Consider the following 12,310-nt stretch of genomic DNA (forward strand, 5'->3'; position numbering starts at 1 on the left):
AATTTTGTAGTCAGAATTTTGAGATAACGGTAAAATAAAGTTCTATTTTTCAACACGTTTTTTCTTTTGATCTAGAGCAGATTTAACTTAATTGAGCATGCTGGTAAATAATATTATACCTTTCATTTGATATATCGCCGCTATAGTACTAATACCTCGTAACACCGAAAAAGACGATTTTATATTTGAACTAATGATGCAATTATGTTCTTGAAAAAAATCCGGATGAAATAAAAAAAAGACCCTGTTTGCCTAACATCGATATTTTCGGAGCTTCGCTTAATCAAAACCAGATCATTAGTATTGAGCCTCATAACTTTGACTTTTCGGGGTTACGAGGTATTAGAACTACAGCGACGATATCAGACACAACGGTACAATGTTAAATGAAAAAAACTTCAGAAATACCTTAAAACACCTGTGGAGATCTGTTGCCCATGGCCAGCCACCAGTGTTGGAAGTACCGTACTCTCAGTTTGAAATTTCGACATGGTTGACTTTAAAAAATTCTTACTTTTTTGTAGGCATCGTAGAAATGTGATTGAAGCGTTATATGAAAGGTGAAATAATAAGCTTTCTTATGGTATAAAATTAAATATAAATTGTCATAGAAAAAAATTGATTTAATGGCGTGAGAAGATAAAAAAGATTAATATTTTTGCTTTTTTGACAAAGTTGTAGGTAATAAAAAGATCTACAACTTTTGTATCAACAATTTTTTCACATAACCTCAAAATTTATGTGAAAAATTAAAAAAAGCCGAGTTTTTTCCTAAGAAATTTGGTGAAAACTTACCTTATTATATCTAAAATACACTGTAATTTTTTTGATTTAAAATATTTATTTTTTCACCTTTTTTTGAATTAATACCAAAAAAACACCCTAATTTTCAATGGAAAATTCACGTGTCAAAATATCAGCTTTTTTCAAAAAGTCGGTTTTCATTGCGTTTGTTAAAATGTCTATTTTCTGATGGTGTAAAAAAATTTACATTAGTATACTATAGAACATGTTTTAGTAAAATGCAAAAATGAAAAAAGCTGGAATTCCAAAAAAAATTTTTTATCATTGTTTACAATTTTGGCCTATTTATACAAATTTACAATTTAATTACTCAAAAAACGTAGGATTTCATGTAATATTGATTAATGTTACGGTTTTTGAGTAATTTAAGTGTAAATTTTAATAAATAGTCTAAAATTTTAAATAATGAAAAAAAAATTTTCGAATTCAAGCTTTTTGCTTTTACCAAGAACATGTACTATGGTATACTAATGTAAATTTTTGTTTACATTATTGGAAAGTAGAGATTTTAACGAACAAAATACCCACCGATTTTTTGAAAAAAGCCGATATTTTGACATGTGAATTTTCGATTGAAAATTAGGGTGTTTTTTTGGTATTAAGTCAAAAAAAGGTTAAAAATAAATATTTTAAATCAAATAAATTACAGGGTATTTTAGATATAATAAGGTAAGTTTTCACCAAATTTCGTAGAAAAATTTTTGTTTTTGAAAAAGTTAAAAATAAAAAAACAAAAACTTGTTTTTTTTTAATTTTTCACATAAATTTTGAGGTTATGTGAAAAAATTGTTGATACAAAAGTTGTAGATCTTTTTATTACCTACAACTTTGTCATACATTTTTTTTCTATAGGACTTGTAATTTTGCCGGAAATCGAGATATACCATTTTTTACCATTAAAAACTCAACACACCCATTTCCCGAACTCGGCTCGCCCGTAATTTATTTTTCCTTTAATTTTCATCATATTCACCTCCTTTTCCAATGGGTTTCATCCTACTATGATTTTTTTGTACTTTTTAATGTTTTTGAAGGCATCGGCACTGGTCTAATTAAATGGTTTTAGAAGAAAAAAGTTTGATTTTTTTCACTTTTTCCATTAAAAATTTTTAATGATTTAAATCATTGTTTTCAATAAATTATTTGTATACCTTTTACGCATTGTAAAAATCTGAGTATGGCCTTATTCTTTAGAAAAAATATTTAACTTTTTAATAGCATAACTTTTTTATAAGCTTTTCATAAAAAAGAATTGATATAATAAGAAAAGAAAAAAAGAAGGTATTTGTTTTAGCTTTGTGTTGTCTTGTAAATTATGATAGGATTCAAAAACTTATTCCATTTTTCTACAAATCATACAGATATAAATATGTTAGGTCTCAATCTTTAGCTTAAGTACTTAACTAAAAGAATTATTATCTTCTAATTTTTTTACAAGAAATTTGAAAAATAAATAATTTTTAGATCATTTTTTTTTAACAAAAGTAACCGGCTTTACAGAAAACCATTTTTTTTTTTTTTCAAAAACTTTACGTTTAAATTGTTTTTAATAAATCTCTCCTGGCACAAAATAGAGACAACTCAACTTAAGTAAATTCTGATAGATTAAAAAAAAAAAATAAATTATTTACCCAATAACTTTTATAAAAAAAAGTTTCTTTTTTATAAAAAAAAAACTGGCCAAATCAATACTTAATTCATTTAACGAGCCGCGTGCTGAGCAATACAACATTGTATATTTGTGTTTTCATAAAAGTTCTTTTATTGGACTCTTGACAAATAAAATAAGTTGTTTAATGTCTTGTCAAATTAATACCTAGGCTGAAAAGACTCGAAAAAATAGCAATTACTCCAACCAAAAGCATTTGAAAAAAGGACTTGATTTCATAACTATTTCTTATACAGTAGAATCCGGATGTTTAAGAGGTTATACTAGTTCTTCAGTGTGAATAATTTTTTATTGAACTCAAACGAATTGAAATATAAGATTTCCGTTTCATCTTGGTTTTCGGCTCATTAGGTATTTACAAGACTAATTGAAAGCCTCCGTATCACTTTTCAAAAAGAAAAAACTGAAAAATCAAGCTTTTTTCATATTTTTTCTTGATAGCACGTTTCGATCTCAATTCCTAAGTTGAGGATCTGTTTCGATCCACTTCTTTATAAATTGAAACCATAAGCAAGTGCTACCAACGCACTCTTGGTACCAATTATTTTCTGAACAAGCATGGTCTATGTAAAACCATTTTCTCACCCAACTTCAGTCCACTTCGATTTAAGTCATTATTGTTGTATCCTTCTGTTAAGTAAAAGGATATAAAAAGAAATAAGCAATAACGTAAATTAAATTTATTGTCCTTTAACTCGAAGACCCTTTTTTTTATATGGAAGAATAGCGGCAGGCTTAAAGGCGACAAGGACAATAATGATGGTGGGGTTTGGGGTATAAGTATAGTAGATTTAAGTGATGATATGATAATGCTTTCAATTTTGCCTGTTGAATGTGTATATATCTCAGGATAACACCAGACTGTTGCATTTGCCAAGAGTACATACATAATTGAATGGAATATACGATTTTCGATATCATCATCATCATCATGATGACAGGAAGAATAGGGAATGTCGTTTCTTCGTCGTCGTCCTTATGCACACGATGTTTACCCGAATCAAACAAAATGTGTATACTCAAGAATTTTATCCTTCTAGGATTTGCTTTGTGCTTCAGTGGTAAAGTGCACTATAAGTCCTTGTGATGATGGAAAACAATTGATTTTGCTCCTTAGCCGTGTGCATTATTAACTCTCGCTACACTTACCTTGGAGAATCCGCCCGCCGCCGCGCTTAGCTGAAAGAATCCTTGTGACGTCTTATTCTTCGCTCTCCTTTGTCGCTCGCGCATACTTCACTTTACATAAGCAAACTATGTAAGTACTTAATGCAAAAGCAAGGGTTTGTGGAAAGAGGGGTGCTTTGATATCTATTTTTGTGGTGTGTCTCTGGTATTGCGTTTCACTCATATTCCAGCGAAACAATGGCATGGTTCCTATACCAGATATTGTATCTATCTTCTCTGATGCATTCTTAGAGAAGTAGTAAGGAAAGGAAACTCAATTTTATAAGTCATTTACAGAATTCTCTAGAACTTAGAAGCTCGCACATGATTTGTGCATTCAACCGCAGCACATTCCTTGAGGACACAGGACTTGGGCAAAATCCTTCAATTCCCAGGTTCTGTCTTCATTGTTGCAATACACAACATCACAACATTCAAAATTCACGTCATCTAAATGCAATGGAACAGGTATAATGTTACCGGAGTTTGGTTTTGGTATTTCGAAGGTATAGAGAGAGAGAGGTCTGATGGTATACTTGGGCTGGGGTTGAGGATATGGAAACCTTGTTTGGGATGCACCCTCAAGCCAAGTAACCAATAAACTACAAAGTAAAAATAAACACATTCACTCACTGTAACTCTGCATATCGCATGTGTGTGCCAGATGATCCAAGTAACTGGAAAGCAATCTGATGGTTGGCAGAGTTACCAGCATATACGAAAAAAAGAAAGATGTATTTCTTGACTTGAATTTGTTTCGACAAAAATTTATTTAAACTGTAATGATGTATTCTCACTCTACCTAGGTTTTGAAAAGTCTAACAATTAACAATCATTACCATAACCGGCAAAGCAGTAATAAAATGCATTCAATCAAATGTTAGCTAGTTAGTTTGCAACATAATTCACACTCAGTATACTAACGACAACCTTGTTCGCTTTCTCGAAGGAACTAATAACCGTGTTTTATTGGTTTATTTATATTAATAATCCTTTATTGTTAAAGGCACAATAATTTATCAGCCATATTTATAAAAGAATCTTAAAGGTTGTTTAACTTTAAACCACCTCTAAATAGCTCTTAAGTACAAAATGTGTATTTATAAAGAATTTACACATTTAAGCAAACTTGCTTAACAATTGCCTAACTTAAAAGCCGTTCACCACGTTTAGAGCTTGCTTAGAGTAATTTTAAGAATGATTTGACCACATATGAGTTATTACTAAGATCGTGAGCTCAGTATCATGCTATTAATTTATCTAGGGTTTTGATGTGAAGACGTCATTTTGTTTTGAAATGAAATTATTCCCTAAAAGGAGCTTGAATTTTAAATCGAAATTAAAGAATTGAAGAATATTAATGAAAAAAATTAAAATGGTTAATAAAAATCAACTCCCTCTTCTGGCCTTCATCTGCGCATTTTATTTAGGAACCCGACGACGTAAGCAAAATCATTGTCAACGACCTAATCAGTGTTTTTGTTTGCAGTCAAATTTAAGAATATTTGCTTACAAATACATATTTACAAAATGTCAAAACCACGTGATGTTTCTAAAATGTAGTAGTATTTTGTACTAGATTAGTTAATTTCCCCTCATTTTTTGACACAACTATCGTTTAGTTAATCATCTGTGGGAATTCGATTATAAATACAAATTTAGGCAACGTTACTTAAAGACGAATTAAATATTTAAGCAAACTTAACTAAACAACCTTTGAGAGACAATTTAAGCAAATCTAATAAATATGGCTGTATAAGTTTAGAAAAAAATTTTCTTTAAACCAAAAAATAAAAAAAACTTTTCTTTATCCTAAAAAAATTATTACTAAAAAAAATAGTATGAAATTTAATACACCCAAAATGTGAAAAAATTAAATATCTTAAATATTAGACCTTCTAGAATGGAACCATTGTAATTTTTAGGCTACGTGAATCCAAATGCATTAATATCAGTAAAAAAATTTCTGGAAAATGTTAACAACCAGTTAAAATTAAACGTAGGGCGTATGAGTGATTTTACTAAAAGTAAAAATTTCACTCGCAAATTATTTTTTTAATCGCAAAAAATCGCACCCAATTTGTTGATATTAAATTTAAAGAATAGTCAAAGTTATCATAAATCTATGTATCGAAGCAGAATAGGAGGGAATACTATAACAAAACACTTAGACTTTAAAAAAAAGCAATAAAAATATCTATATGTGGCAGACTCTTTTCCACTGTCATTTATTAAAACAAAAAAAAATTTAATATTTCCATAACTACTCTTTAATTATTATTCAATACCTGCAATTGTATTTCTCGTATGAAAATTTAGTGTTTAAAAGCACACTTGCTCACAATCAATTTCCTAACAATACTCACCAAATCAACGAAAATTAAAAAAAAATTCCAGAAAATAAACAGCTGACTTTGAACTTGTTTTGACACACCAAACCCTTTACCACAAAAAAAAAAAGAAGTGCATCATATGATCCCATGTATGTATATTTAGCATCCGCTTTATAAAAACTTTAATTCAAAATTTTGATTTTTAGAAATTCGACTTTTGTCCAGCTTTTCGACCAGAATACTCCTATGTGCTTCGGTTTATTCACAATAACTTTTCGGAAGCACTCGGAATCTAGATGACTGTTTCCTTCCTCGGCTCCACTTCTCCGTACATTTAAAAACTGCTAGACCTAGCAAGTTCACATCCAGTTTTCAAAAAAAACTAATATGATCAGTAATTTTCAGCAAAGACAACAACCTAGTGAACAAACTCAAATGCATTAACAAAGTTTAAGAAGAAAATTAAGTAAAAAAAAAGTGGTTGTCTGTAAAGCCGGTTTACGGACGATGATTTACGTGATAACGTCTACGTTTGTTAAAATAACGGAATAACTTTTTTAATCCTATCCTATGAAAACTAGAACTTTATTTTACCGTCATCTAAAAATTGTGAATAAGAAATTGAATTAAATTTTGGACAAATATAGTCCTATTATCTATCTACAGTATAAATTTTCTTTATTTATCTGCTGAAGAAAAAAAAAAAAAAACAAATAAAAAACGGTTAAAAACGGTAAAAAACGTAAGGCAACAAAACTTGATTTTCCCTTTATTCGGTCAAAAATCATTTAAAAATACAAATTTTTTGCACACACGGTTAAAAATTCTGGAGTATTTTTTAATACTTTTTGGGTTACATATAGGTCTACACCAGAAATGTATTTAAATTTAATACAAGACAAATATTAAAATTTTTTAGTTAATAAAAAATGTATTAAAATGTAGTATAGTTGTATTAAAAAATAATACAGTTTATATTAGAATTTAATACCAAATGTATTAAATTTCAATTATTGGATATTAAAATTTAATCTTTTCATATTAATTTCTAATAAGAATTTTATTAAAATATAATACAAAAATATTTCAATTCAATACCAAATGTATTTAAAGTTAATAATATGTATTCTTTTTCTAAATTCATTACTAAAAAAAAAATAAATATTAATCATAAATAATATAATAATGGTGATATTATTATCTCTATTTTATCTGTTTCACAAACTGTGGCATGTAAAATCTTATTGCCGATCAAAATTCATCTTCAATGTATGTATGCATTTTGCTTCGAAAAAACACAAAGCGCTTTCAAATTAGTACAAATTTCCAAATATTAATTACATTTTTTTTTTAGAAAAGGTACCTCAAACAATGGATTTTTTTCATTTTTTTTTTCCAAATTGTCGCCAAATTGTCAAAACATGACAACTTGGCGACCAATGTCAGCTACCGTAAATCTTATTTCTTTTATTTACCGACAAAAAACGCACAAAAAACGCAAAAAACCACGCACACCACTTATTTGTAACAATTATTCACCATTTTCCGCGAAGAAACACAAGGAAATTTGTTATTTTTTAATTTATAATTTTTTCAAATGGCATTTTATAAATTAAAACAAAAACAAATTTCCTGTTTACTGCGATTGAAATATAAAAATTAAAGGCCGACCTGACAGATTGGTGCCCATTTTTGACAAACAAATTTTGACAACGTTCGGAGTATATTACCTGGCTGCTGACGTTTGATTGAAATTTAATATTCTCGTATTACAATTTAATACTTTTTATATTAGTTTTTAGTAAATTTGTATTATATTTGAATACAATTATATTAAAATGTAATACAGCGGTATTAAAATTCAATACAAGATTAGAATTTAACTCACGGAGATTCTTTTCCAATAATTTTTGTATTACAAGTAGTGAACTTAATACTTAAATATTGAAATTTAATACAAAACAGATTAAAAATAAATTTAATATATTGGAAGTATTAAAATGTAATATTTTTTGTGTTGAAAATTGCTTTAATACAAGAGCTGTATTAAAAAATACTGCAGAATTTTTAACCGTGCATGCATGCGCACAATCATAAACTATATGTTCTATTAGTTTGAACGCTACGAAAAATTGCTAAAAAAAAAAAACAACCAAACCCCTACAAAAGTAGTTGTTTTTCAAAAATTCATATTTCAAAACGCAGAGATTTAAACAAAAATCCTTTCTAGACCCCCAATCTTTGTATTCATTATCTTTTGAATGGCATTTTTCACATTGTCAACAAAAATTTCCCCTACCTATAATCTTCATGTTTTAGTTTTAAAAAACTATTTATAACTTGGTTTTGAATTTTTAAATTTTTTTTCAATATCATTGTCAGTCTAACAATAAATTTATCTATCGTTTAGAAAATAGCCACTTTTTTGCAATTTGGTTTTGCCCTATTAAATGATGGAATTTTTAAAAATCCTTCATTTGTATTCGACTTTTGGTTATTATCTTTCAAATAAGCTACAGAAATTTTTTTATCTCCAAATAAATTTTTCAATAAATTTTTCATTGAAATTTTTGCCGCATTGCAAAAAATTTCAAGTGGAACGGGAGAAAATGGCGTCACTATTTCGTGAATTCTGCCATGGTTCACAGATTTATAAGACGTTATTACGTCAAAAAAAACCTAACCTAACTATAACATTACATCACTCTGTATAATGGCCATTTTTCATTTTCTATAGCTGCAACCTGAAATATTATAGAACTTCTAAATGCATAAGGCTCAAAACTGTGACTTACACACTGTCCTTTTTTTTGAGCAAGGTTCTTATCACGCAATGGTGAAGAAATCTATTATTGTTATCACTTGTAAGATCTTTTATTATCAAAACGGTTACGTTTTTTTGGTTAATTTATAGCTCAATAATACCTCAGCCTTATACAAAAAGCTTTTCAGGAAATGGCGCCCGGGTTAATAATTTTTAAATAAGATATAACCGTCTCCGTGCCAAGTTACCAACCGTTCCTGAAGAACTCAAACTAAGAGATCAGCGAGTTGTATTATGTTTTCTTAACTCTCTTATAAGCGACGGAAAACGCAGTGTCTCACGCCGAGAAAAGAATGGAATATTCTTGCAGATTTTCAACAGCTTTGACTTTCTACGCTACCGCCTTTTCCTAAAACATCACAACTAACTTTTTTTGCCAGAAATTATGATTCCTTGTGTGAATACGTTTATATGTACGTTTTTTTCTTTTGCCAAGTTGTGTGGTTCGTATGTCCAAGCGAAAGTTAATTAGAGAAAATTCTGCTTTTAAAAAGTCTGATTTTTATAGGTAATAATTTTTAAATGAGTGTCAAGTGCATACAGTGCAGAGAGATTAAAAAAAAAACAAAAATTTTTGGACAGACAGCCATTAACATAGTATCCACCCAGGACAGTCCATCAAAAGAATTACAGAACACTTTTGACCTTAACCATATATTTGCTAACCATGTTGGTCTGGTCACACTGTATGTATATTGGTAAAGGTATCCTGCAAAATTGAAGACATGAATCGCTCGTGCCTTATTCGATGAATATCAAGTAAACCAAATCAATGATTAGACCCTTACCCAAGGATTTCTTGAAATCAAAATCAGAAATCAGAATTTCAGCAGGTATTCGAGAGGGCACAGTGCAAAAGCCACACACCCTCTTTCAATAACGGTTTTCAGTTTGTGGCATATATACCAACTAGTACCTACATCGTACATATACACAAGGTACATTGGAAAGTTAATACATATTTGATGTATGAAATTGCCTCCAGGATGTAGCAGATCATTTTTGTGGTCCGAAAGTTGAATAAATATCTGGACAAGAAACCTTCAAACTAGTTTGCATATTCGCATATTACAAGGAAAAATATATACACTGAAAGAAAATTCTCAAAAAATAATAGAATACCTTAGAACAATCTGATAAACATAAATAAACCTTAACATTTTTTAAGACTTGTTAAAAAATAAGGTGTCTTTTGCTGAATTTGTCGTTTGAATAATTTTTCCAAGTTGCATGGATGAAGTCCACATAACTTTTGATGCATTTCTTCAAGTGTAAGAATCCTTTGCTATTGCTGTATGATGTTGTTGATGATGATGATGATGGTTTACTTGTGTGTTTATGATGGTAGCTTTATGGTTCTCAAAATTCAATTTGTCCAGAGTATTAATGTTTCATCATGTACATTTGGCTGCAGATTCTTTGTGGTTTTTGATGAAATAATACCATTGTAAAATTTAGCTTCCCCAAGACTAGAACTATACAAAAGGAGCCATACCTACCTACATATACCCATTCAAATAAAATGGGTTTAGAATTTAAAAAAAAGAAATATTTTTGGCAATTAGGTACAAGGCTCTAAAATATTTCTTTCACAGAGTTCTTTTGATTTCAATATGAATAGTCATTCAATGGGTTGCAAATTTTTTCATTCGTAACGATACTTGAGTGTTACTGGGAATTGGGCACGTTTGAAAAGTCAATGCATTTGAATATGTGGTTCGTAATCGGAAATAATATACTGTTCGTTTCTTTTGCAGAGATTTTCAACACCAATTAGTAAGGACAAAATATAAAATATTTGAAAATTTACAAAACCATTTTTGAATGTGACATGGTTACGAACGGAAATAAGACATGCATTGGACATGGAATATCTATAAGAATACTCTTGTTCTTTATGCAGGAGTTTCTTTGGGGACAATATAAAATAATTAAAAGTTTTTTACTTAATAGAAGGTTTTTATCTTTTTCTATGAACGAAGATTCAATCAAGTCAAGCCAACAAAAATGGCTTATGATCTGACATCAGCGGTCGAATCACAGCACACGATTACGATCATACGTTAACGGTTTGAATATTGCCGTCTCTATTTAATCAGTAGAAAAAAGATAATGATACATAGCGACCATACACGTTAACGAACGTATGCCGTCATTCGACATCAGTTTTTTGTATTAGCATGTAACAAGAGCTTTATTTTTCTGAACATAATTATGAAGGGTCGGAGTCTTAATATTTTGTAAGATGGCGATGACCACTGAAAACACAAACTCTAAGCCCATAAAGTACTATGGTCGTTGGTTTGAAGAATCGATGCAAAAAAAAACTCAAGTTGATATTTAGCCAAAAATCATATTCCTTCACACTTCACTTCTAACGGCCATATTTTTTACTGTGGATTTAATTTGGATTAAAGTGCATTTTATAAATCCAATCGCTCAAATCCAATTTTCATAAATCCATGGATTTATTTTTCTGTTCATAGTATTCACTTAAAAGAAATTATGTGATTTACTCAATAAATTTTTGTTAATTTGTATTTTTTATATCTATTTTTATTCTCAAAATACTTGACCAAACAACTGAACAATGTGAAAAATAATTTTACATCTGGATTTATAAAGTTAAATAGACCTCTAGCAGAGAGCGGTTTAAGTTTATTTGGATTTAACAAGATTGGATTTTAAAAATTGGATTTAAGTAGTGAATATTTTGGATTTGGATTTATTTTTTGAATTAAAATTTCTTTACATCCTTAATGTATTTTTAAACTAGTGACTCTGCGATAACATTTTTAAACATAGATGATGCGTTTAATAATGCCAGGAATTCAGCAATTCATGTAGGCATATTAGACTGGAAAGAAGAAGAAAACGTTAAAAAATTTGTTTTTGTTTTATGGACTTTTTTAAAAATAAATTAAATTTTACTGGTTTCTTTTGACCGAAATGCATTAAACGCAATAAAATTGAATATATTAAACTGATTGAAAAAAAAGTTTTTTCATATATTTATCCAAAATATTGTTTGAAATGATGAATAAAAAAACCTGTTAGAGTTACAGCCCTTAATTAGACTGCCGCATTGCAAATTTCAATTTCTCATATCCTTTACTTGGGGAAGATTGTGTTTATCTATGAGTTTAGAATTTTAAAATATTTCATCAAAAAGACCAGACTTAATCATTTTCTTGTATAAAACTGAACGCTCCACAAAAAAAAAAAAACTTTTATACATTTTTTTGATAAACTGACCCGAAAAATTAATAAAAATAATTTTAATTTAAAAAAAGAAAAATTATTTGAATTTATTGAAAAATTCAAATGCGATAGTAGGTATTAGGAATTTTTCAGTTTAATAAAAGGATCTGTGAAACAAAAAAAATTAGGACACACAAAATTAAAATATGTTACAAAATTTTTCGAAAAACTTTATACAACACATACACACAACAAAGCTTTATAATTTAGTCAAGAAATCGGAAAAAAAAAACGAGGAAATATTATATATTA

The sequence above is a fragment of the Episyrphus balteatus genome, chromosome 3 (assembly GCF_945859705.1).
Source record: "Episyrphus balteatus chromosome 3, idEpiBalt1.1, whole genome shotgun sequence".
In the NCBI taxonomy this organism is placed as follows: Eukaryota; Metazoa; Arthropoda; class Insecta; order Diptera; family Syrphidae; genus Episyrphus; species Episyrphus balteatus.